The sequence below is a fragment of the Lichenostomus cassidix genome, chromosome 2, assembly GCF_008360975.1.
Source record: "Lichenostomus cassidix isolate B80296 chromosome 2, HeHo_3.0, whole genome shotgun sequence".
NCBI lineage: Eukaryota > Metazoa > Chordata > Aves > Passeriformes > Meliphagidae > Lichenostomus > Lichenostomus cassidix.
In genome coordinates, this window is record NC_139482.1 from 123,443,839 (window position 1) to 123,467,833 (window position 23,995).

The 23,995-nt window shown below is 43.7% G+C and overlaps 1 protein-coding gene across 5 annotated transcripts in view; it reads right to left on the minus strand.

Moving 5' to 3' along the window:
* PAG1 (phosphoprotein membrane anchor with glycosphingolipid microdomains 1) overlaps positions 1 to 21,814 on the minus strand; it is a 112,305-nt gene extending 90,491 nt beyond the window's left edge. For 2 of the 5 annotated variants that reach the window (XM_085053098.1, XM_085053095.1), the window contains exons 1-2: positions 21,521 to 21,813; positions 7,092 to 7,201 (exon numbers count right to left, since the gene is read on the minus strand). The gene's annotated coding sequence lies outside the window, so the exon portion shown is untranslated. Of the gene's footprint in view, positions 1 to 4,301; positions 4,398 to 7,091; positions 7,202 to 21,520 lie in introns of those variants that run through there. The other 3 variants (XM_085053100.1, XM_085053094.1, XM_085053096.1) reach the window with 3 other exon arrangements.
* Positions 21,815 to 23,995: the final 2,181 nt, after the last annotated feature.

A 23,995-nucleotide genomic window follows, 5' to 3' on the forward strand; every position in this document is an offset into this window, starting at 1 on the left:
GCTGCCTCCCGAGAGACACACAGAAGTCACAAGCCCGAGCTGTAGGCAATTCACAGAAGGCTGTCTGTGCCTCCCTTAGTTAACTCCTGATACTCACAAGAATACACTAAATGTTATTCCTAGAAGTTAAAGGAAGGTCTGGATTCAGGACTGTTGGTGGGTTCACATGCCACATTGCATGTTGCAAAGAGAAGTCTTGAGGGAAGTGTGAAGTTGCACAAACACCTGTGCAAGCAGAAAGCCAACAGCAGTGGGAAATAAAAATTGCTACATGCTTTGAGAAAGAAATCTCTCCATGCAGGAAGTTTTCAATTTATGTCAGTCTAATCATCTTTTACATGTTTCAAAAAGTAATTCACAGGAACACGAAGAATCTAAGCAGACTGTGAAAGAAATCAAATTGAAAAACACACTCTCTTCCTTCAGCCCCTTTGTACTTGTTATGTTCTCTACAAGGATATGTTATATTTTCATTTCTTTCCTCACCAGCAACAGATACAGATTGTGGATGGTTTAATACTGCCAGAGAAAATGTGGTGTACACGTGTTCAGTGCAGCAGGAGGAAATGAGCTCTCTGTAACATCCCAGAAACACATCACCTGTCAATCTGAAAGAAAGTGGTGTCTCAGGGTGATACTGCACTGGAGTAATTCCCATGCTTTGATAATTAAAGAACTCCTCCTAATGTTATCTTCCATCTGCTGGAGAAGAGATCCCACAGATGGACCTTCCAGCCACATGGAGCCACCAAAAATTCTCTTCAGCTATCAGAAAGCTCAGACATAATAACTAAGACACCCTCATTCATATTCTCCTACACTCCCTCCTGCAAACACCCAAAGATAAATTACTCAGACAAACTCCGATTTGGACTTTAAATGTCACAGGCAAATCTTATGTAGCTCATTTTTCCTTTCACTCTTTTCACCAGGATGAAAGAATTATTATTAGCTCCCTGGGGATCATGTCTTCACTCTAGTGTGAAAAAGCACATGATAGACAGAGACAGACTTTGAACAATGTAAGGCTGGCGGAACTGCCCTCCAAGTTTATCCATTAAAAATTCAAATATCTATTTCAACAGCTGTGTATTTTCTGTCATATCACCAATCCTCTCCCAGATATCAGCATCGCAGTCTGGCCCTTCTATAAAATAGTAAGTCTATGGCAATGCACGCTGCTGTAATTTGTGAGGTATCTTATTTTTTGATTTACATATATAGAACTAGTCTTAGAGGAAGGATGATTAGGAGATTCACACACAGACACATGCAGTTCTACCATCAAGGTACTCACAAACCATGCCCAACTCCAAAGTGGGGCTCTCACTCCTCAAATAACTCTTACAATGCAGCAAGGCAGGCAGCAGCTCACTGCTCATGCATTGACCCCTCCTTGGGCAGCTGACTCTATTGGGAGCCTTGTAAAATTTGCAACATCATATTAAATCTTTCCAAGACTATGTATTTGCCAACGTGTTGTGAAAAAGGACTTTGAAGACATTCAAAGTCAAATTGGCATTTCCTGATGGTAACTACACAGGGTGAGGCTAGCATTTGGGTATCTCCACTAAAATATGCTTCTGAAAATAAAGCCAAAGAAAAGCACTTTTCTCTGCACAAGTTAAAAGGTCTTGGCATCCTTTTTCTTTGAGAAGCTCAAGTATCTCTACTCTTTGAAGACAGGAATTGACAAGACACAGGAAAAAGCTTTATGTCAGAGAGATGCTTTTTACTGCCTTCTGAAATGAGAAAGGCATACTTCTGTGAGAACAGGAACAAGAGTGAGGAAATTGGAGAAAAACAAGGAAAAAGGGGGAAAACTGGGATTGAAAGATGTATGGGCAAGATGACGGATAACAATAGGCAAGAAAAATTTGGCTGGGGAGCCTGGAAGAAAAGCAAGATGAAAGAGGGCAAGAGAGTGAGGAATAAAGATGGTGAAAGTCAGTCAGTCTATGCAATATCCAAGAAGAAAAAAATGGGTGAAAAAGGAGAGTGATATCAGGGGTTATTTGGATGAGAACAGAGTGAGCTGATACCCATCCAACATGCAGCTGGGACAAGGGGAGACTGGCACTGGCTCAGCAGAGACAGGAGGACACAGACTAAGGAGGCAGCAGCACAGATCTGGAAGGCTGGATGGGCACCTGGTAACAATGGGGTGGCAAAGGCAAGTCCTTTGGGACAAAAAAAGTGAAAATATACAGACTGTTAAGCTGGGAAGAGTGGCTGCAGAGATAAATACACTTAGGGGAGCTGTAAGTATGAGGAAAACATGCAAGAACAAGGCTTAGAAGACAAGCAACATACAGTTAGAAAGAAAGAGGTCTAAGTCAAAAGCAGAAGGTCAGAAGAGATCATCTTTTGGCAGAACTAGACAGAAGAGTTTGTATCACTAAAGCATATTTTTCTCCAGGGCCAGGGCCATGACTGAGTGTGGCTATGCAGCCACAGTACAATATACACTTTAGGGACAACTGGATTAGAACATAGTTTTTGCTTTACCTCATTTCTCATCTCTGCTGGCACCAATAGCACAAAGCAGTGGAGCAGTAAAATGAACAGATATTACAGGATAGTTCTTTCAAAATGTGAAACAGTAACACCCTGTCCGTGTTAAGGATGCCAATATACATGAGCTACAGATTTTGTTCAAACTGACTTCTTCAGATATGCTAGTGGCTCAAGGGTCTGCCAGGGTCCATAGGGCCCTTCCTGTCCATGGAAAACCAGACTGGCCTGCCCTGTGATCTTTCATACCAGTGACAGCAGGAGGCTGTGAGAAGCCAGCTACAGCTCAGCACGATACTGACACTTCCCATCCTTAAAGTGCCTCCAGCATAGCTAGTGCTTCCCAAGTACAACCACAGGGCTGGGGAAAAAAATGACCCTTAGCTTCTGCAAGAAAAGACAGGGACATGTCTGGAAAATTGCATGAGACAGGTGGCCAGATCTTTTTGGTGCTTGTGATGTCCGGAGGAAAGAAACTAAGTAAATAAATGCCCAAAACTTGCCAGAAATACTTAGGTGCTCTGGTCACTACAGCTCTTCCCAGATTTCCAGAGGCTGGCAAGCAAAGCAAGGGTGTAGGGGGCTCATTTGGAACCCCACATCCAGGCACTATTTCTGAAGAAACCATGATGTAATGGATGGAGAGAGACAAGAAGTGCTGGGACACCTGCCTCGGTCTCACTCTGATGCGTCACACACACTGTATACCCAGATCTGGTACTCATGGGGCCACTAATCTAAGGGTGCCCTTAATTATTACCACACAACCACCCCCTTATGCTGTATTTTCTTTGTCCATTTTAATACATGGAACTGCCATGTAGAGCCCAGGAAAAAGGATGGTGAGAGTTATTTCTTTCTTGAAAGAGCCTTGCCTCTTACTCCTAACACTGACCAGTATAACACACCATTAATAGCAGTATCTAATTGACGTATTTTTCTGAATAAGTCAGAGTAAGTTTACAAAAGCTTTCTCCCAGAATTTCCCCCATTTCCTGCAGAGTACATGCCAACCCCACTGTGGCAGGACACCCCCCTCCCCCTTCTCTCTCTCTCTGATCGGTCCGAGGAAATGGATGGCTCAGATTAGGTTGATAACCCAATCAAGGGCTACCTGGTGCTGGCGACTGAAAGTCTGAAAAGACACTCCCCTGTGGAATGCAGAGAGAATGTGAGAAAATTTTCAGTGACTACAAATACACACTTTTATCCTATAAAAAGCTCACGGAATCTCAGAAAAGTAGAAGCTTTCTACATGGACATCGGAGCGTGAAGTAAGCCTCTCCCCAGGTCTGGACGCAGCCCTGTGGTTACTTCCCGAGGGATTGGGTGAGGACGCTGATGTATCCCCAGCTCCAAAAACTGGATTTGGTGAGATCATTGAGTTTCCTAAATTGTATTATTCCGGCTAACTAATAGGTACCTTTCTTAACTTGCATTTCAGCTAGCTCAAGCAAGCATCTCTTAACTTGCATTATAGTTCAAGCAAGCATTTCTTGCATTTTTAAGTATTTTTATAGTTCAAGCAAGGTTTTCCCCCATAACTGCATTTTTAGCTATTACAGTGTTGCAATAATGTATTCATTGGGTGTCTAAGTGTGTCAACCTGTTCTATGTTTGTATGTTTGTTATGTTCTGTGTTTAATAAAAGGTATTTTTAGACAAATCGGCCAGATATCAAAGAATCTTGCGAACGGGACTAAGTCTTGGGGAACTAGCTATCTTAAAGTCTGTCAAACTGCACAAACACATAAAACTCCTCTCTCCCATGCAAGACACCCACACACCATCATGTGATCTGGTTCACAGTTCTTGAACCAAACAGGTGAGGTTCCTGTCTTGTATCTCCAGTAACCTTCCTGTGGCAATATCCCAGTAAATTCATACCACTTGGGGCTGCACATCTTACTTCTGAAACAAAGACACCACCTTCAAAAGATCTTGTAATTTTAGGCATGTTTGATATTAACTGGGGATTAGATGATTTCCTGCAGATTTAGAAACACTATTGCTGCAGCTTATACCACTTTTTGTTATTTTTTCCCTTTGCCCAAAGGTTGTCTGCTACCTCAGACTGCTCCGTTGCCTACACAGTCCCAATGAAATGGTAATAAATATGAAAGATTAAAGGTCTCCATGTTCTTCTGAATTAACCCACCATACTGACTGAATTTTAGAACAAAATACTGGACAGAAGTCTCGGCATCCCAGAGGGATTTGTGGGCTGCAAATTATTCCTTTAAAAGTGAGATACAGCAAGAGGCAACTAATAGAACAGCTAGTGGCACAATGCCCAAAGTGCTCTCTTTCCCATTAGTCTAGACCCAACTGCAAGGCATGAAGGGTAGGTGATATATTTAAGAATAGTATCCACACACAGTTTTCTTTCCTGTCCTCCTAAAGGCCCAGCACAGAGCAGTACTAAGCTGCCTGTGGAACAGAGAGCACAGCAGATCATCATCACATGCTGGGATCTTAGAAGACTTGCCTTTAATCAGGCAGCACAGTCCAGAGCCAGTTCAAAAAAGGCACCACTAAGAAAATACCCTGTGTCTCAGGCACAGACAGCTTGCTTCAGGAAATCGGTGGACAAAGCTGAAAAGGTAGCAATTTAAAACAACAAAATGGGACAGTAAGAGCATTTACCTTTTATCTAAACGTGATTCATGAGACAGCCCTACAAAGTGTCAGACAACAACAAAGCAGTTCATCTGCTATTGATAACCCAGCATTCCTAAGCCATCAATAGCCATTTGAGTACTCCTAAAGTAACCTAAATTTAGCTTCATCTTCATTATTTTCTGTATTGAAAGACCGAGGATATATTCATGGATGTTTACGCAATGGCAAGAGAGCACAGTATTGTATGTTTTATTACACTACCAAAGCAGAATCTCGTTCAGACACTGCTAGCATATAATTTCTGTCTCTCTCAAAGCTGGAAGGCAATCATTAGCATGTTGAATCTGGCAAGTTCCTATTATCTATCTGGTAATTATAGAAGGATGGAGAAGCCTTCAAAAAATACCCTCCAACTTCAGCATTTACTACACACCTGATCAAAATACTATCTGCATTACCTAAATCAGCAGATAATTCCCATAAAGCATTATTCAGAACAGATTAACATTAGTATAAAAAGCATGAAATAATTATTAGAGGCCATACAGACTTAATTTATCTTTCCTTCCAACTTCAAAAATATAAAACTATGCAATGACAGCCTGGATGCAGGAAAATATCTTACTGATGGTGATGACAAGCTAGGCTACATGGTCATTTGTCAGGCATTATTAGCCCACATGAATACTACAACACAACTCTAGGTTTTCAAAATACGTATACCATTACTCAATGCTATTCACACTGTCACAGCAAAAATTTGCTAAATACACACGAAAAGATAATCCCATCCTCCAGAGACTGCTGTAGGAAAGGACAGAAGGATGAGAGACAAGGCAGTGGCTGAGGCCATACATATGCATACGTATACAAAGCAATTGGGGAAATTGGCCTGTGCCTCATTATCTCAGTTTTTCATGCTTTAGGTAGAGGAGAGAGAGGAGGTGTGAGGAAGAGCACAGAAGCTGGGACAAGGTTGGTACAAAAGGAGCTGGAAGAACAGAAGGAGAAATCAGAGCAAGGAAAGTGAGGCAAAGGAGACAAGACCATGAGAACATGAATGAAAAGGGTCAGTCAAAACCAGTGATTAGGAGTAAAAAACCCAAAGAAATGCATGGGGAGCAGAGGAGTGCAGGAAAAGTCTGTGAGATGCTTTGGTTGCTCTGTTCTCAGGCAGGGGCTTCACACAGCCTGGCACTTCAGAGGCCCCATGTCATAGCCTGAATGACACCAACCAAAGCGGCAGAGCTCCTTATCTCTCTGGCTTATGCACCATTTTAATTACACTGGCTGTCCGGGCCCTTGGCAGGTTGCCCCCACAGGGAGGGGTGGCAGCTTTCTGGCTCAGGACAAGACTGATAACCATGGTGTCTCCAGGGATGCCCTAGCTCTCATCCTAGCCCCTGCCTGAGCTGCAGCACTGCCCACCCCCATCCCAATGCTCTCATCTTGTTTTTATCAAAAAACCCTCATGATAAGGTAAAGCTATGAAGGCTGAAGCAAAAGCATGTCAGTACAAGCATCTTGCTCCCTGCTAATTCCCAAAACTATAGCAACAAACAAATAGATTCAATTACCGAGATAGACACCAGCCCTATTCAAGGGGATTGGTACATCCATTACAACAACATGCTGGAGCTGCAGTCTGATCACATTTACATGAAGAAATCATTTTATGCAAATCTCTCATGCACGGGTGAAGGCTGTACAGGAGAGGAGAAGCAGCACTGTATGGAGATTCACGATGCATGGCAGATAGGCAATTTAAGGTAAATCATACAGTTCAGTTATACAAGACATATAACCTGGGGAGAAAGTGTGTAGCTTCAAAGTCATAAATTATTTAAAAATAATAGAGCCTTCTCATGAAATATCCAGAAGGCCAAGCACCTATTTTTCACATTATTTTTCTCCACTTCCACAAAGCACAACGAAACTGAAGATGAATATCTTACCAAGAATGAGCTAGTTTTGGGGGAGGATGGACTTAGATGGTGGAGATAGTTATGGGCTTGCAGGCAGTGTGACAGGAACTGAAAGCAGCAGGGCTGCTGTGCTCACCCACCTGCGAAGGAAGCATCAGAAGTCAAAAGGAGGGTGCTGGAGTGGAATGAGGAAAGTTGTCCACCTGGTAACTTACAGCCTCCCAGGACTGTTACTGCCAGCCTATTCAAAATCACCACCTAATTTCCATCAAATATGTAAGGGTTTTTAAAATGAAATCCAGTCCTCATATTCACAAATCACAGCTGTGGCATCCAGACTCGTGGTGTGTTTTCTGTCAGCAGTGCTGCCTCTTCAGAGCCTTGGCCTTGCTCTGTACAACACGTGGTCACACCTCTGTATTCATTTTCAATTCTCCAGCTTTCTTCAGCATTTCTGTTGTGACACCTCAGCAGCCTGACACCTTCTCATCTTTGTTACCCAACGCAACACCTGCCCAAATTCTCCTGCAATGACCAATTCAATTGAATTTTTTTTTCTGATGTCCTGCTTGGTGACCCTGCATGCCTTCCAGTGCTCCTACAGGTATCAACCTTTTGATAGATATATACACAGTTCATAATTTTCTTTTATGTTGCAGACTCTTTGCTCTTCAAAGTCTTTTTCAGATCTTTATGCTCAGCTTGCATCCGATTCAACACAGTCTGGCTGGTTTTTTTTGTTGAAATCATTAGGGGCAGATACCCATCTGCTTGAGGATATTTCTGTAGTCTGAGCAACTCCTAACGTTTGTGCTCTCAGCAGACCACTGTTTCTGCTTGCTTATATGCAGATGCCTTAAGTGACTTTTACAATGTGTTTAAGCAGCTTCCCATGCTGAGCCCAAGGATACTGATTTTCTCTCTTCTGACTTTCTCCTGTTTTCAACTGATCTGCTGTTATTTGGGTGGGGTACAAGTATTTCAGTGTATAAAAAGCCCTTAAGGTTAAAATACACATTTTTACACGCTAATTCAGAATTTTTCCAAAACTTTTCAAAGTCTTGGAGTGCATTTTCCTTGCATTACAGGTTTGCCCTGATGCAACAGCAATGTTATTCTTGAGTTCATTGCTCGTGTCACGTCTGCAGTCACATAAGGCAATTAAAATATACAAAAGGAAAAAGAACCTGATTTATTTTATTATTAGCTACAGATATTAGCATCTTTGACTTGTATCAATTGGTTGCAATAAAAATACAGAAATACCAAAATATTTCGTTTCAGCTTTAGGACTGCAGCATTTTTACATGAGTAAAACTAAAAATAAATGTAACACTTGCATAATAAAGAGCAAATGTAGCACCAAGAGTCACTTCATCCACGCAGTTACCTCTCTGCACCAGAGCTTTGTATGTATAATCCCTCCAGAGCCACAACAGGGCATGAAAATGCAAATTACAAAATGACATGAAATCTACATTTTCAGTTATCATGGAAATCTTCTCAATAGCTATTGCTCTTGTACACCTATGCCTGCCGACATTTGTAACCTTGTGGTTAACAAAAGTCTGTTTCTGAGCCTTCCTAAGTATTTTAAATTATGTATATAAAATATCATATGAACTGCAATCCTCCCAAGCATTTTCCTTCTTACATGACACACTTCAGGCACCAAAACCAAAAAACAAAATCTCTTTTCTAGAGGAAGGGATGTCTCTCTTGGCTAAACTTGTTCCTACCTAAATCTCCATCTACTTCCTAGGTCACATGTAAAAAGAAGTTGTCACCCATTTTGCAGGTGACTGAGGTCTTAGACACACTGCCACACATGCAGCTGTTTCTCTTTTGAAGTCTTTGCTATTGCAAGTACATTCAAATCTTAAATGGTACATAAGCTCTTGTGAATGCCTTTAATTGAAGAAGACCTATGTAAAGGGTAGGATTTCATCCTGTCCTAAAATGGGAAAGCTCCTTCTCCTTTGGGAGAACCAAACAATTTACACTGACTGCTCATCTTTTGCCTCAAAAAACTATCCCTGACCTGGAAAGCCTCCTACGGTCTCCAAGGATTACACCAGAGCAGTAATATTTACACTGAGAAGGCAGCACTTGTATGCCTAAGATCAGGCTCTCTGGGAATCTAAAAAATCACGAATACAAAATAATTTTATATGCATAATGCTTCCGCCCTAATTTTTCAAACAGAGAGTCAGGGGATAAAGACAAATTGGACATCAGCAGTCAAAGGGTAGCACTACTGTTGCTATCCTGTTGACGAAGATTAAAGCTATGCCTGTAATTAATACAAAATTAGCCTGCAAGGCAAGGAGAGAAGGCTGAGGTCACTGATAACAGCCCTGCTGCTCCCATGGGCATCAAAAGCAGCACATTTGGTGAGGTTTGTTTCCAGGGGTGTTAACTCACGAGAAGGAGGGAACATGCAGTGGCACACCTAACCACTGTGGTTTACAAAGTGCTGTCTGTAGGCCTGTGTTGATAAAAGTTTCCTGCCTTGAGTGCTGGGTACGATACTGCTAAAGGTCTATTAATATGGCATCTAAGCTCTGCACCTCATCTGCTATGCTGTGGAGGCACATGGGACACAACGCCAGCTACAAATGGCTTGGAAACAGACCTAGTAAGAACCAGGCTTTAAAGGAAAGGAAATACTTCAAAAAAGCAAGACAAGGCATTTGCACAATAAGCATTATTTGTTCCAGATGCACTTTTCCCACTGTGGTGGTGGCTGAGTACTGGCACAGGTTTCTCTGGGAGGCTGTGGAATCTCCATCCTTGGAGGTATTCAAAACCCACCCTGACGTGGTCCTGGGCAACTGGCTGTGGGAGGCCCTAGTTGAGCAGGGGTGTTGGATCAGGAGACCTCCAAAGGTTTCTTCCCACCTCACTCTGATTCTGTGATGTGCAGTGCCAACTGCACTCTTTAAGCAGCTGTGCTTGATGGGTGGTAGGACTCCCTTTGTGCCCCTTCTAGGCAGGAGTGCTGGGTCCAGTTCTCAGATCCCCAGTACTGAAGACAAATGGACATTCTGGAGGGAGTCCAACAAAGGGCCATGAAGGTGCTGAAGGGACCAGAGCAACTCTCTTACGAGAGACAGAGAGCTGGGACTGTTCAGCCTGGAGAAGGTTCAGGGAGAATGTCATCAATGTGTAGAAACACCTGAAGGGTGAAGGACAGAGCCATGGTGTTTTCAGTGGTGCCCAGTGACAAGGCAGGGGGCAGTGGGCAAAGGCAGAAATACAGGAGGTTCCTTGCTCCCGGTACCTACCACTCAGAAGGTCAGCTTTGGATGTGGGATAGCTCCTAGCTGCTCCCTGCTGTAGGGCACAAGGTGGCACTCCCTGGATGCAGCATTGATCAGCTGGGGCCAGCCACAAGGCTTGGCAGCCCCAGCAGAAGGCAGACTGGTCACCATGTAAATGACCTGTGATCCTTGATCCCATCTTGGCTATGTGCTCCAGCAGGGTCCACTTTACAGCCTGTACCATGTCAGCATCGCCTCATTTAAAGCTCCAGAGGCACTGTATTGCCAGGCTGTGCTTTTGGAAGTTAACCCTGTCCTGTCCCAAACACCATCACTGCTGGGGCTGAGGGACAAAAGTGCACTGGAAAGAATCATGGAGGAGAGTGAGATCAAGCCTAGTTTAAGTTTCAGCCCCAGCACTCCTTTACTGCTAAACTGAAACACCAGATACAGGAAGGAAGAGGAAGCAGCACTGCACTTCTCCCTGACACCAAAACCTCACTCTTTACCGTACAACTGACATAACAGCACTCATTTTTTCACAACAGCTTTTTCCTGTCTGCACACAGTCAGGCTGATGCACACACACACCACAGGTACTGGAGTGTTAATAAAACCAGGTAGCTAGGTGTTTAAAAGATGTCAATCTCACAGCTCTTGTTCTGATAATTTACCGACAGCAACCTTCACACTTATTTTTTCTGAATTCAGTCCTTTTAAGTGCCAGCTGCTGATGAACTGCAGGGAGCATAATTTTTATCAAATGATGAACACTAAAACATTAGACATACCTCAGAAAATCAATTTCCTATTGCCTATGAACAGATAGCTCAAGCCCAGAAATTCCCAAGAGTTTTCTGTGTGCACTTTTTTGGTTGGTTTTGGGGGTTTGGATTTTCTTTTTTTTTTGTTGTTGTTGTTGCTGTTGGTTGGGTTTTTTCTCATTTCTCTGCAATCCAATGAAAGAAAGCCTTTGCTGTTTTTGCTGTTTAAAGTGGTTGGGGTTTTTTAAGCATCAGTGTAATTAATTACAGAAGCTAATACTTAATATAGGAAATACAACTGCTCTGTGGAGCAAGGCACACATCATGCTGGCTGAAACATGGGAACTGCCAAGACTTTGAAATTCTGCTTTTCAGGGAATCACACCACTGCAATGTATAATTTCTGCCTAGCTCAGAAAACCAAGGGAAAACAACTTTTCTTGTTTACTGTGTTTCTTGAATAAAAAAATACTTACTGATGATTAAAACTAACAATTTTACCACTGTCCAAGAACTAATATTTCAGTAATTCCCGCATCTGGGAGAAGGAAAAAGTGACAAAAATCAGCAAATTTTTCCAGGTTCCCAGACTGCCAACCATGAGGTCCAAACCTCCAGGGCTCTGATGACGCAGGGTAGCTACAACCAGGTTCCTGGGCCACCCCTACAGGAGTTTGGAAGTTCCATCACCCATTTCACAGACTGGGCTTCTCCTCCCAAACCAGCTACAGATGTTGATGTGCCTGTCAAGACCCGATTGCACCACATTACTTGAGTACACTATGCCTGAGTGCTGAGGAAATGTGAAACAGAAATGCTGAGTTATCTGCTGCCTGCCTGCTTTGCCAAATAAATAATATAGCTAATTTCCTCATAATAATGGCTTCACATTTTGGTGGGAAACCAATCCTCTGCTTCTAGTTTGCTTTCTCCAGTTCTTCTCTAGGGCTGTTTTTAGCCAAACCTGTTGAGGAGGATGATAATGGGATCACCTGGAAACCAGCATCCATTAATTCAGCATAACTGGTCAGGCCCCACACCAGACCCAGACATCACCTCCTCCCCTGTCATTTACCTGAGTGTTAATGCTAATCAATTCCTGGTGTATTAGCTTTCTAGGAATGAGATGGACTTGTCAAGCAAAATTAAAGATGGAGTCAAAAGTGAGTAAGAGCTTCAGGGTTCACTCACACAAATTAAAATACACAATTGATGCCGAAATGTAAATCAAGAGTATGAAATTGCATCTTCAAGTATTGAAAAAATAAATTAATTCTCTCTTGCATTTCAGTCAATATAATTGACTGGAACAATATAAAGGACTTGACAGACTTTCCACCAAGATACCCTGGAAAAACCAAACTATTGTACCTCTACATTACTAGAAAAAAACCATTTCCCAATGAACTGGCAAACTTCATGTACTAAACAGCCAGGAGTATTTTCTTCCAAATTCAGTTACACTTATAAACATCAAAAGGTGACTAGATGTTTGCATCCCTTTTGATTACCAAGGACATAGTTCAGAAAAAAGATAAAACAAAAGGGAAAAAAATCATATTAGAAAAATCAAAGTGCATTAACAGATAATATTTGAAGTACACATTCACTATAGGTGGTCTATAGGTAACTGTTCTCCTCAGTTCCACATGTATAATGTGACATGCTGCTACTCCCTTGAGCGATTGATTAACCCACAGAGAAAAGCTCTGTGACAAGTCACTACACAAGTCACGAAATGGAGGTCACTGTGCCAGCTAGCAAATGACACATTAAAAAGGGGGAAAAAAGGCAGAAAATGCTCTTTATGCTTTCCACTTCAGTATGAACATGAGGGATTTATTTCACTAATCCATGGCTGGCAGTGTCAGGGCTACTTGGAACTGCAGAGACAGAGAGAAATATCCAATTTTCAAATCCCCTCCAGCTACACGAAGGTAAGAAAGAAGAGCACGTCTGCCCCCACTGCGCTGTTGTTGCACCACTGCCAACACTATCTCCTGAAAAGGCTGAACTAGGGGAAGGCACAGTCCCTCCTATAACTAGGGGAGTCAATTAAGATGGCCAAGATAGTGCCAAAATAAATCTTTTTATGGTGTGCTCATTTGTAGTTTATTTTGCCTGTCCAATTACATTACATTCCTATACGAACAGTGTGAGAGGAACTGCACGAGTGACTTCGCCTATACAAAGATGAGCTTACTCAGACTATTTAAACATCAGGTCACAATTTTCCCTTCTGGGAGCAAAGCACTGTCCTTTCTTACAAAATGTACTCAAAATCAGGCAATATTTGACAGCACATCAAAGTGTGAGACAGAATACACACACATCTAGTTTGGCCTTTCCAGATTTTCTTCCTCTTTTTCCTTAGGCAAGCAAATCTATAAAGCCTCTCATTTAATGTGTTATATTAATAAATGATGAAGCTACAAACAGGAGAGCCCCAACCTTCCATGATGTGTGTTCAATTATTTTGCATTTAACAAGAGTAAAGGAAAACTAAATTAATTTAATCTCTGTAATTGCCAAACTAAATTACACAACCTTGCCTATTATAACAGATCAAAACAATACCCTTACATTTACCAAGTTGTCATAAAAAGTGTAATTTTTACTCTGAAGAGTTTTTTTTTTAAGCATTAGCTTCCTTTTGTGCAAAAGTAACAACCAAATTTTGCAGTGGAGGCCATGGAGATTGTCCTTTTTCAACAACTAGGCTCAGGATCAGAACTATTTTTAAGCTAAACTCTATGACAGCTTGTCAAAAGAAAGAAACTATATTTTGGAATGTGCTTGGTGAATATTCCAAACTAAAGTAAGCCTGCAGCCACAAGTTTTCTAGTTTGCAGGTTCTAACAGTCTGAATGTTGGTCTATGCACTCCACTAGAAGGAAAAGTAGCTGTTATCTATTGAAGGAAGAAACTTCTGGAGGCAGTGCAGCTTGTTAGGAAATCACCCTCAACACCATCAGCAGCAAATTCTTTAGCAGCCTCCTCAGCAGCTTCTTCCTGTCTGTCCGTCATGCTCCAGTCTCCTGGGTGGCCACCTGAGCAGCAGCAGGTGTCACAGCATGGTGTGAGTACCAGTGTTCTGCACAAGTGATCCCCAAACCTGAGCCCCTCTTCCATGGCTCCTCACTCCTACACTCACTGACCTCCTCATTAATGCTCCCCCACCACAGCACATCAGTGGGAGAGGGCTTCAGGTCATCTTTCTCTGTGTACCTTTTCCAATTTGAAATCACCTTGCTTGGCCATGAGGAACAGCCCACTATTGGCAGCACACAGATAAGCTTTCTCTGCAGCCCTGCACAGTGGCATGAGCCCTTTCACAGACTCTGGAAATAGCCTGCCTGAAGCAACTCAACATTTTCCTTTGCCATTTTTTGTGGGCACACCTCAGCAGTGGCTCACAGCCGTGTGGCAACAAGCATATCCAGGGCTTTCTCTCCTTCAGTCACTTCTGAACGACGAGTCTCTAATCCCTTCGGCTTCAGCTGCAAAATTCCCATTGATTGATAATGGATTTTCCACTGATGTAGAATTGGGCACTCCGACTACACCACTACGAATTAACAGAAGAGAGCTCTGTTAATCCTTTATAAACAAGCTTAATCTTGTGGTTTAGAGAGGGGGCGAAGGCTCTGTTCTCTCCAGTATCAGCCAGAATGTGATTACCATTTCAGAAAATCTTTCTCATTTTCTTTGATTGATCCAGTATTTCTTTGGAAGACACAAATCCAGACATCACCACAGATGCACACTTTTGCCAAGTCAAAAAAAGGAAGAGTTTGAGCTATGAATCCCAATGCTGAAAGCTGGGATCAGCAGTCTAGGACTTGCAGTTACTCCACAGAAAGTGCTGTCATCTGGAAACAGCAGTCTGACAAAGCCTTTATAGCATTCACCTTTCAATTAAAATATCTGAAACCTCACATTAAAAGAGTTGTAAGATTTGTTGGGGTTCTCTCTCAATGATGTGATTTGAACATTTCCTGTACATTAGCAAGAGTTAGGGCTATTAAATGCAATCAAGTATTAGCACTTTTAAAGACTGTTACAGAACTTAACTAATAACTCTAAAGTGATCAAATCATCAGAAAGATGAACTGAACTTACATTAAGACACTTCTTCCATTAAAACAGGATTTTGTTAGATCAACTCAGACTTTAAGTCAGTGGACACAGAACAGTTCTTTTTTTTGCAGAAAAGGAAATCCATCACCATGCATCAGTGTCTGGTAAATAGGAACTTGCTCTTGCTCCAATGAGAAAGCATTGCTCACCAAGACTTGTCCCATTTGCAGCAAACAGTCTGAGCAAGGATACTCAATGGTATCCTTAGCAGTAAAATCATGAAAGATCAAGCCCAAATATCACAGCTGTAATTGGTACTGCACAGCAAATGACCCTTATTTTGACGTCCTGTCCTGCAGTGCACCAGATGCAAAGATTTAATTGATTTAGTAATTCATCATAAGCACTGCTTCTATGCTAGGATGCAAAGAAGTCCTAAATACAGCAGCTTAGTGGTTCCTCTAAAACACTGGAATGCCACATATCTCCATAAAATGTTTATCGTTGTCAAGCATTTCACTGCCACTGTTCAGCAGGATGACCTTTGGAAGGAGCAGCAGAGGCTGATGTGCACCTTCATTAAAGCAGCACCTCCTTCTTCCCTGCCTGCGAGAACAATGAGCGCAGAAGGGAAGAGGTGAGCAATCCATGGAGTAATGAAGAGATTTGGTTTCAGAGGGTTATCAATTATTTATGAGTAAATCCCCAGATGAACACATCCGAAGCTGAACAGTTTTTAATACGTTTCACTTCTGTACACACAGCACAACACAACCAGACACGAGCTAAACTGGACTGGTCTGATTATTCGAGGTGTCAAACAGTGAGTTCAGTCTGGACATTAGCAAATCACTATTACATTTTTCAAAAGTGTCTCCTAGATTTAAATCTCTTCCACAAAATTCCTTTAACACTCACAGAAGCTATTCTTTACAGTATTTCCCATTCATCAAGATCTCAGCAAAGAAAAATCTCATCCTGAAGAATTTCTATAATTATGCTGACATAGTTGTCTAAATATCCTAATACTCACATTGTTATACTGCCCAGCTCTGAACGGAATTTTATTCCACAATGGAATTAAATGGATCTGAACTTCTCCTACTAAGAAAAGACCATGTAAAGGTCTTATTCCCCAGAGCAGGATTTATCTTTTTCAAAACAAAGGCTTGTTTTTAAAGTAAAATTATTTTACAACTATGCTTTTTAAAGAGAAGATCTGAGTACTCTTTCCATGATACGAGAAAGAAAAACATTACACATTCTTCACAAGCAAGGGCAGTGAAACCAAACAGTTGTTTGTACAATACACGCTTTGCACAAAAAGTCATTAATTTGCTTACAAATGCTACCATTGAAAACAGTCATCCTGCAAGTCTCGAAATGAAACCCAATCCACTGGCATGCAGTGAATGACCAGATCTGCAGAACTGTGATTTGAGCTCCAGTTTCCCATAGCTTCCAAGAAACAAGATGCTTCCAAAGTCACCATCACCACTGCAGTCACACTTCAGTGACTGTGCCTATGGCAGCTGTCATGATGGCCCCGAGGCCACCTTTAACACCCAGCTCAGGTACTCTGTGAACCAGAATCCCACCTGTGGCACTGCCAGAACATGTCCTGGAGGGCAAGAACCAGGCCAAGCAGTGACATACCATGCACAGGTGGCCCCTGAGGAAGGCAGCCAGTCATCCTGAGCTTGGGGAGCTTTCTTGGTGCAGCCCAGGCTGAGCACAGCTGAGGGGAACAGGCAGCAGACCCTGCAGGTTCTCCTGCCTCTTGGAGCCTTGTCTGCAAGCTGCCTTCCAAAGGGACACGTCCAGGGAGACACTCATCAAATAACACATTTTAAACTATACATGGAATGAGCACTCCCTGCCTTTATTGCACAAAACCACAGGAGAGGAGCTAGGTCTCTCACTTTCCCTCTCCCCTTTAGGCCAGCATTCACTTCAGCATCTGCACAGCTCCAGGAACAAGCTCCATTCTTGGCCTAGCCTGGGTAGACTAAACTGTTCCAATATCAAGACAACAAAAAAAAGCCACTTAGAAATCCATTTTAGATTTGTTTGCATTACTTTAAAGGGTTTGCTATGTATTTGGATGAAAGAAGCCCATTAAGTACATCTATATTTACTTCATTACAGCGTGGCTCTTGAAGTTAGATGAAAAGATTTACCCTGGCCAAGTTTGTTTATTCATCGGCATCAGCTAGATATATTTTCAAAGGCTCATCCTCATCACATTTACATGAAAGCACACAGACTTTTTTTCAACAGTTGTAAGGCATTCTGAGAGCTGGGAAAGGGCAAAAGAAACTTTGGTGAGAATTACAAAATCAAGGAACAGCAGAGGCACAATTCCTATAATTTCCACTTATTTCTGGGGGTGGAAACCCACTCTTTCCCACCTGGAGTCATTCTTCTCACCCTGCAGATGTATCAACAGCAACAAACTGCAGCTGGATGCTCAGTCCCCATGACTCAAGCCCCAGTAAAGGTACCCGGCACACCACTTACCCATGAACACCATAGGTGAGGTGTTAACCCCTCTTGAAGCTCAAGAGTTTAAGCACATGTAGTCTCCCAAGTTGCTAAAGTTTTTCTCTGCGATTTGACAAGAAAAACTGGATTTTTTTTTCCCACAGGTGGCATTGAAGATGAGCTCTTCATTCCTGCTAGTATTACGTAGAAGTACAGCCTACCACCGACCAAAGCCAACTGTACAAATCCTTGTTATCTTTGACAGGAACCCAAACATAACTTGGTATTTGCATGCCTTTATTATCAAAAATTTATCCTCAAGTTATTTAAATATTTAAATGACATTTATGGGCACTATCTTTCCTCATGAGTTAACACTTTCCCACGGAAGACTTCCAGAGTGATTAACAATGCTGATCTTTATCCTTCACACTGACTATTCATTCATCCTTTCTAAAACGAATACTGCTTACATACGACCCAAGAGGGCTGTAACAAGGCAGTATTTATCTACCCTAATAATCTACTGCGGCTGCTTTAATTAAAACTGGGTTATATCACATCCATGAAGCACAGGCACACCTCCTGTCACTCATCACCTCCACCTCACAGCTGTGCTTGGTGCACCTTTTCAGGAGCAAGCTTTGGAGGTCCCACCACCTGCAGTTTGCCCAGCCCTGCACAGGTACCTGGGGGCCCAGTGTTGCCAAAAAAAACTGCATCACCACAGGAGAGAAGCAGAACGAAACTACAGAGGGGTTTGCAGCTTGGGGCCTTGAGTGAGTCACTGAACACCTAGGGGCTGCCATTCACCCTGGTTCACAAGCAGGGCAGCATTGCTTGCATGGCACATGGAGGTTTTTGGAGGTGAGGGACCAAGGGGAAGGAGCAACTGATGGAGAACCTGTGGCACAGAGCAGCAATTCAGGGAATGAGGGATACTGGGATGGAGACGGGGAAACAGCAACCAAATTCATCTCAACTACCTGCAGTAAATTTGCAGCCAAATCAGGCTTCAGCTTCCTCATCTGTGTTGCAGCTTTCAGAGGTCTTCCATGAGCCCACATGATTGCACAGTGATTTCAAAATTTAGAGTTTACTACTAGTAGTATTGCACAAATGAGTGTGCACTACTTTGTGTCTTCCACATTTCACTCCATGCAAGCAGTATCTTATCATGAACATTTGGAAATGGACCATTTTCCCAAGTAAGAAGCTTGAGCTTCTTCCCTCACCAGAATTTTTTTGGCATTACTATACACAGTATAAGGCCTGCAATTGATGGCATCCTTGGGATGCCAGGATGGGCAGCAAACAGCCAGGGCAGCCTGCCTGTAAGCTACAGGCTGTGCAGCCAGGACCTCATCTAGCAGCTCTACCCTGCTCCATACAGGGCCTGAGACAGCAGAGGCCATACATTCAGCAGACCCTCAAGCATGGGAGGGGGTCACTCCTGGTCCCAGCTTAGCAACCTAGGAATGAGGGTGAATGTCAGAGTGTCAGCACTCTGCATTCCTCCACCCTGCCTGGGTTTCTTCCCAGCCACAGCACAACCACCAGACTACAGGATACCTGTCCCTCTCTCCAGTGCTGTTCCAGACCTGAGCTGCCCTCGCATCTTGTGTCTGAAACCTGCTCCATTCTCAGGACCTGGAAGCTGTGGCATTGCTGTAGGAGACTGGGTAATGTTATTTGAATGATTTATTGTTTCAATTAAGTGTTACATGTTTTTGAGCCTTCTTGGTCTATTAATTTTTTCTTGCATTATACATTGCAGTCACAAGTGATATGGGTTTGTAACTACTTTGAAAAAGCCCCTCACTTCTCTATCCCCATCCTTACTGAAAGGAAAACAGCTGTCCTGTTCCAGTGGTTGAACTCTACAGTACTTTACCATGGCCATCAATGAGCTGATAAACAGATTTAACTCCTTTGTGTGTCAATGAAGTTCCCAGAGCTCCAGGAAGGAGGGCGCCTAAGCTAAATGCCACTGCACATCCAGCAAGAAAAACTCAATTGCTTTTCCTGTGGATTCCTCAGTGGTCCCTAAAATATAAATTAACTGTAAGATAATGAATCATTTTTTGTTTAGGACTTGGAATCCAGTTGCCACTTTCGGATCAACATAACTTTAATAGTAGAATAAATTCAGAACTTAAGTTACCTAGCAGTAGTCAGTTTTATACAATACATGATCTAAAGCCACGTTTGTGTTCAAATGCCTGGCAATGAGGTTTATGAGGAGCACTGTGTCTTAAAACACAATGGCTTACCTGTTTCTTTTCCTCATTAAATGACATCTCAAAAAGGAACCAAACAAAAGATAGGTGAGCTTGATGATTGTCATGTCCCACAACCTTTACTCATACATGCAATGTGCTGCCTTCTGACCAGGTTCTCATTTGGAAGTTGCAGATCCCCATTGCTGACCTGAATATTGATTTTATGCTAATAAAATTCTGTGTTGAAATGCTGGTTAAAGACAAAATTGATCTTGTACTTGAGGCCTGCAAGGTGTTACACATGCCGTACTATTTTCTTTTTAAACAAGCGCAAAAGACACTCACCCCTTACAGGAGATGCCCCACAGGCTGCAGAATTTGGTCTTTGTTAAACAAGCTAAGACCTGAATTAATCACTTTTCCAATTAGGGGAGGCACTTTTACCATAATGAAGCCATCTACCTGCAAATTTTTAAAGATGTTAAATAAAACCCCCTGAAATTTGAAATGTCTCATTCTATATTGCCTAAGAGAAACAAATAGAATGACAATGTACTTCCATTTACCTACTGGGTATCTTTAGCAGTGTTTGCTTCTGCAAATTCTCTTAACAGATGCTGCTCCAATCATCACTTATCTGCAACACAGACAGACTTTGAGAGGACTAAGGAGGATTTGCTTCTGGTTTCACACAGTGCGCTTGTTTTTTTGAAGTTTAATTTAATAAAATAAGAACTCTTGATAAAAGTTAATCAAGCAGAGCTGCTAGGCTTCTTAGGCTGCTAGGAAGGGGGAAAAGATTTTCTGCCAAAATTTTATCTTTGCTCTTTCTCTGCCTCACTCTTTTTCTGCATTTATTGCTTAATGCCTCAGTATTATTTCAAAGGCCATTCCTTTTATAAATGTAATCAACTCGCGTATCCAGCACCACAGATGATATATTACTCTCCTTAAAACCAAATCTCTGAGGGATAGACTAGAAAGAAAGGTTAAAGAGCTCTATCGTTCAAAGCATTATAGTTTACACACCTATAAATCACCACGTTTATTTATTTAGATAATTGTCCCATTAGCGTCTGTAACATCTCAAGCTCCACAACTTTCTGGTGTGACCGTGTGCCAGTTTCTCCTTTCCCTCTCCGGAGCCCGAAGGGAGCCGAGAGCTCCGCGCAGCACACCCGGCACACGATGCTAACATTAGGGACAATCTGCGCTTGCAGCTCCCTTCGAGGAGCAGCCCCCGCTCGCCCCAGCCACCCCTTCCTCTTAAAGACTTTCCAAGCCCCAGAGCAGACGCCACTGTGAAACAAACCGGAGCCTGTCACCGCGTAATAGGATTTCAATGGAAATACAGTTACGGGCTGGCAGGCGGGAGCGGGGAGGCGCGGTAACCCCGCGCCGCGGAGATCCGCACAGCTGTCCCCGCCGGGCTGTGCCCCGCACCTGTGACCGCTCCGGCCCGGTTCCCCCCGCAGCACCGCATGTGCGCCGCGCCTGCCCGCAGCGCGGCCAGCCAGGGGCAGCCCGGCAGCCGCGCCGCCCGAGCCCCGCAGCCCTGCGGCGGCCCCGCCACCAAGCCCCCGCGGCCACCGCACCGGCACCCCCAAAACACCGCCACGGCAACTTCGCGCACCGCCCCAACTCACCGGGAGGCGCCGGCCCCGCGGAGCGCTGCGCCCGTGGATGCCACCTCCCGCGGAGCGCAGCCCGCAGGGGCCGGGCAGCGGCGCGGCCAGGGGAGGAGGGAGGAGCGGCAGCAAGTTGCGGCGCGTCTCTCGTCTCTCTTCTCTCCTCTCCTCTTCTTTTCTCTCCCCTCCCGCCTCCTCCTCCTCCCCCTCTCTCCCTCCCCCTCCTCCGCCCGGCAGGAGGGTCGGGGGAGGCGGCGGAGGGGTCGCAGCGCGGCCGCGGAGCGCGGCGCGGGCAGGCGCGGGCACTGCGCATGTCCCCGCGCCCGCCGGGAGCCGGCAGCGGAGCGCTGGTTGCGGCGGCGCCGCGGGCAGGCAGCGAGCGCAGCTCAGCTCAGCTCAGCGCAGCTCAGCGCAGCGCAGCTCAGCTCAGCGCGGCCCCGGCGCGCCCTGCGGAGGCTGCGGGGGCACGGCTGCCGCCGCAGCGCCTTGCTCCGCTGCCCACCTTGCGGCACTGCCGCGGCCCCGGGGGAGAGCGGTCTTGGCCGCCCCCGAGCAGCGGGGAGCAGCTGGGGCCGGGCCGGCGCTGCGGCGGTTGCTGGGGCCGCCGCCCCGATTGCTGCACACGGGGCTGCGCGGCTGGAGGATGCTCCGGTGGCCGGCCTGGAAAGGAGGAAAAAAGGAGGAATCCAAGCATCCTGGTTTTGTTTTTTTTATCCCCGTCGTTAAGTGAGCATGACTAATGAAGACAGGTATTTCGGCAAAAGGGACTTCGGCATGGTTATTGGTGGCTTTTTAATGTTGCACCAAGCTCTTTAAGTGAAAGAAATAATTGTATTTTTATGTGATGAAGGGAAGCGCAAGGACTGCAAGTGAAAAGCACTGTAAGAGCAAAGGCAGAAAAGGCTGCAAAAGCAAAATACCTAACTGAGATCTCTGGGGATTTTTTAGGGAAATTGCACAATTACTACAAGTTTCCACCCATATGTAAGGACTGACAACACCCAGTGAGCTCTTACTTCCTGAGAACAAGTTCAAACCCCATATGCCATTCTGCAGTAGCACTGCTGTCAGATACATGGCTGGTTCAATATTTGAGCATGGATCTGTGAGGCTAGCACAGGTCTCTCTCGTGAGAACATTTTGCTGTGTTTTATAAACAAAGATAAAGTTTGGATGTTTTTGCAAACAGGATCTCGAGATTTGGGCAGTTCAGGCCTGGCCAATTAGGCCTAGGGGGAGGTTTTTGACTGACCAATCTGGGTGACCTGTGAAAAGTCTATATATATGGAAATCAAAATAATAAAGCTCTCTTTTCTTGCCTGAGAACCTGGGTTTCTATTTCTCTGCTAGTGGCTCAACAGCGACAGATCTGCATTTGGTGTTTTCCATGCAAGGATTTGCCTATACAGGAAAGTGCTGGTTTGTTGCTTGATGGATTGCTTGGTGGTTTGTTTTTTTTGTAATCCAAATACAGCAATACCACCAGCATTTTCATTTTCACCTAATCTTTGGCAAGATTACAGATCAGTTTATTATCTCTATGCACATCCATCCAATGAATCCTCAGAGCTGATCCTTCATACCACCTTTCATTATTGCCAGCTGTTGAGTTCCTCTGTTGATTTGTTGCTTTTTTAAAAAAAAAATTTTTGAGCCTTCTTTGAGCTCTTTACCCAGCAACTTCTGTCTGCACTTGTTGACATAGTCCATGCTTAGCAGAGTCCAGCACATCTCAGTTTGTCCACATGGCCCCTGCAACAAAATGCATATTATTCTAGCATGTAACCTGCCAGTTCTTGTAATATCCAGCTGATGGTTGCCATTCTACCACTCTGGTGTTGCTTTTCTTCTCTGTTCCTAACATGCTACTATACTGGCACACTAATGATGTTTTCTCAGACTTTGTTCTCTGGTTTCCTTTACCCGTTGTTCTTGCAGAAAGTTCCCATCAAATCATTCCATTACAAACAAGAAGACTTTGTGAAACCCCTAACATCAGTATCTACATCACACATGGTGACTCTGCAATGAACTTAACTATCCAAGAGACTTTAACTCTTTCACCTCCAACTGTGGTTGTAGTTACTGTAATCAGTGAAGATTTGCACATGTGGAGTCTTGAATCAGCACTTTTGTTCCACCTCTGCAGTCCCTCATTCTAGACCAGTGGTTCCTCTGTTCTGCTCAAGCCTTGTAGATGTCCTATAAAGAGCAGTAGGCCATCATAGCCATTTGGTGCCTCTGTAATGTTTTCAGTTTAAAGTATGAAATCAAATTGTGATTTGTAGGAAATTTTGGAGGCTAACAGTAGTGTGCAGGTCCAAAAAGACTGGAAACAAATGTTCTAACAGCTACTCCCCTTCAGCTGTATCTTTTGGCACAGTTCGATGTCATCAGCAAAATACAGTTTTCGTTGAGTCTTCACAAGGGACGTACAAAGCATGACAGTACACTGAAACCCAGAGGAATTTTCCATCTCTTTAACCCTACTGC